General features: G+C 35.9%; 1 pseudogene; it reads right to left on the bottom strand.

Moving 5' to 3' along the window:
* Positions 1–616: 616 nt before the first annotated feature.
* On the bottom strand, positions 617–1,934 carry LOC123233293 (annotated as a pseudogene).
* Positions 1,935–3,606: the final 1,672 nt, after the last annotated feature.

The following is a 3,606-nucleotide window of genomic DNA, read 5'->3' on the forward strand; positions in this document are numbered from 1 at the left end:
ATGCTTTTAGGATATCTCTCTGGTCTGCCTTCTAGTTCTAGAATATTAGGACAGTTTTCCTTGATAATTTCTTGAAAGAGAATGTCTAAGCTTTTTTTTTAAATCTTGACTTTTAGGTAACCTAAAAATTCTTGTATCATCACCACTGGATTTTCAGGGTCACTTGTTAGATATTTCACATTTTCTTCTATTTTTTCATTTATTTGACTTTGTTTCATTGTTTCTTTATATCACATTGAGTTATTAGCTTCCGTTTGCCCAATTCTAATTTTTAAGGCATGATATTTTAAGTATTAATATTTATTGAGTTTTGAAGGATTACATGTACAATGCATTTGTGGAAGAATGTACAAAAAATTGTCAAAAACACTAATTTTAAAGTAAGATAACTATGGAAACACATAGATACCACAAAAAAAGTCAAATATAGAAATGCTTTTCCAAATCTAAAAATGAGTGATAGTTTGGTATAGTAGAAAGAGCACTGGACTAGGATGCCAAACAATTTGTTTCTGGTCTTGGTTCTGTCACTGTATGAACTATAAAAATCCATTCATTCTCTAGGTCTCAATTTCCCTGTGTATAACATGAGGACATTGAGTTTAATGATTGTTATTCAGTTGCAGGTTATATCATTTTCAAAAATCAGCAGAAATCTCAAATGTTCTTTCACAACAAACACTATATCCTTCTTATCTGGCACAAATAGTATAGACTCAGGTTTGCTATGTTTGATACAATTCCTTTTCTTCTGTTGACAAGCTTCTTTCATGATGCATGGCTCCTTAATTTGGCCATAGATGGTCTTAAATAAATGACTATGTCGAGCTATGTGACTTATTTGAGGATGATATTTAAACTTCTCCAACCTCAGGTTATAATTAAGCCTGCCTTTTCTATTGATGTAAGCCCACCCCAATCTTTCAGAACCACTGGTTTTCCAGAATTGAATATTCATTTCATTTGATCCACACAAAATGTATTTGTCAGATGTCCATTTCACAGAAATAACATGCTGCATCCTCTTTGTGCGATGTACTTCTCTGATATGAGTTTCATGCATAGGGAAGATTTGAATAGATTTATCAAAAGTAGAAGACTTTTCCTGTAGGTGAATAATCCACATCAAGGACTGCAGATACATGATCCATATATACTTTCACAGATTCATCAAAGGAATGCATATCAAATGTATATGTTATAATCTTCATTTGCTGCAGTGAAAACAAAAGCTTCCATTGTATTCTAACAAAGTATATTTGTCCTCATATCCATGATGACTGTCTTTAAAGTGGTGGCATGCCTCATATCATATTGGACTATATTTCTGTCAGAAGCACAACTTCCCAAGATATTAGTTTCAATTGGGTCAAATTTAACACTGCTTATATTGTCAAAACCCCAACAGATGTGCACCTGTTGTCCACATTTGGCAAAAACATATTTTTGACAATGATGATCAATTCCTGTAGACACTCTTTCCTACTATTGTATGTAAAGGCTCCTCCTCTTCTCCATATCCTGGCCCATCTATTTTCCCCTGCTTCATGGTCTTGTCATCACCAACCCTAAAGAAAAAAAGTTCCACAGAAGTGGGTACACATTCCTCCTACAAAACCTTCATGGACTTGTAATATACAAATGCATTCTCATTTAGTCAACTTCCAAATTCTAATTTCTCCATCTCAGGCTCTAGAGAGTACAGTAGACACATTCTTTAGATGTTTTGCCATGCAATTTACTTCATTTCTACGGCAAGAAATGGTTTTGCAAATACTTGTTCCAATGTGACAGCATTTAGAGCTCTTTGTATATTCCCGAGGAACTTCAAAAGGATGCAATGCAGGATCATGGTTTCTTGGAACTCTTTAAAGGTTCAGCTTTGTTTCTTAGACATAAGGGTCCAGGTTCTGGCTCAACATTTTCACTTTCATCCTGCTGGCTGAGTGTGCCTCCACTAAACCAGCTTCCCCAGCACAGGTGACAACCAGCTTCCCCATCACAGATGACTTCCGCCTTCCCCTTGGGTTCCTTGTTTCTACTTCCACTCACATGAGTGAAACCAGGCAAAAGCTGTCTTGCAATCTTCTTCTCTCCTGATTTTTCTTGTGTGAACATTTGTACCTCCTTTTTCATTTGTCCAATTCTACTTTGTAAAGAGTTCTTTTCCTTAGTGAATTTGTGTACCTCTTTTTCCATATGGCCAGTTCTGCCTTTTAAGAAGTTCTCTTCAGTGCATTATTGCATATCTTTTTTCACTCAGCCAATTCTTTCTAAAATGTTCTATTTTTCATTGGATTTTTGTGCCTCTTGAAAATAGGCCTATTTGGTTTTTTTTAAATTATTAATTTCTCAAGTACTTTTTGTGCCTCCATTACCCAAACTATTATCTTTTTTCATGATTTTCTTATATTATTTTCATTTCTTGTCTCAAATTTTCTTCTACTTCTCTAGTTTTATTTTTAAAATCATTAACTCTTTTTGGGGTTGAGAACAATTTCTTGTTTTTCTTGAAGGCTTTGGATGAAGCTGTATTGATTTTGTTGTCTTCATTTGAGTTTGTGTTTTGGTCTTCCCTGTCAACAAAATAACTTTATCGAGTTTAATTTTTGTTGTTTGCCCATTTTCCAGCCTCTTTTCTTTGAATTAAAAAAAATAAGAACATGGAGTTGGGCTTTGAGATTGTGATGAAGGGAGCACTATTTCAAGGTTCAAGTTCTTTGTTTAGTTGCCTTTAGAGCTGACTCTGGGAATCTATCTGTTTTCATTTCTTCCAATGTCGTGTGATTGCAAAAGAGGTTTGTTTTATATTTTCTCAGCCTGTACTTTTTTACCTTTCAGAACTAGGACCAGAGGCCCCCTGCTCCACTATGGCTGGAAACACTGGTGGTTGCTAGTGCTCCTCATCACCCTATTACCTAGATCTGCAGATAGATAATGGAAAAGTCTTACACCTTTAGCCATCAAAAGGACCCCTTTAATCTCCTTCTGAGCAATTGTCTACCCCCTCTTACCATTTTGTGCCTGACAGCTCCATTAGCTTTTGTTGTTGCTTTAGCTATGCCCAAGGCCCCATGCCATGATGAGGCTTACCCTGGAACACTGTTATGAGCTCCACCTCACTGTTAGTGCAGCAGATCCCTTGTAGTGACCTTCAAAGTTGTTTAGGGCTTAGAAATTACTTGACTACAACTTTCTGTAGGTTATGCTGCTCCGGAATTTGTATCATAGTATTTTGAAGGATAATTAGACCAGTTGCTTCCATGTACTCTCTCTGCCATCTTTTCTATGCCCCCTTAGTTTTTCTTAATTGTGAATTTGTTGTTCATTTTCATTCTCTCATTATTCCTTCTATTAACATTCTTGTTCCTGCTCCCATTTTCCCCCACATGAATTTAAAAGCCTTTCTCTTGATTTCTGGGATTCCAACATTTCCTTTCCCTAACAGTTCTTTCACACAGCTTCCAAATTTAAATTCTTTAGGGAACAGATTAGACTTCTTAATTCACATTCTCAAGAATCCTCAATGGTTTCCTATATGAGAGGGGTAGCTAAATTCTGGGCCTGGAGTAAAAAGAAAACAACTCAACTTTCTGAGTTCAAATC

The sequence above is a fragment of the Gracilinanus agilis genome, chromosome 2, assembly GCF_016433145.1.
Source record: "Gracilinanus agilis isolate LMUSP501 chromosome 2, AgileGrace, whole genome shotgun sequence".
NCBI classification, from domain to species: domain Eukaryota; kingdom Metazoa; phylum Chordata; class Mammalia; order Didelphimorphia; family Didelphidae; genus Gracilinanus; species Gracilinanus agilis.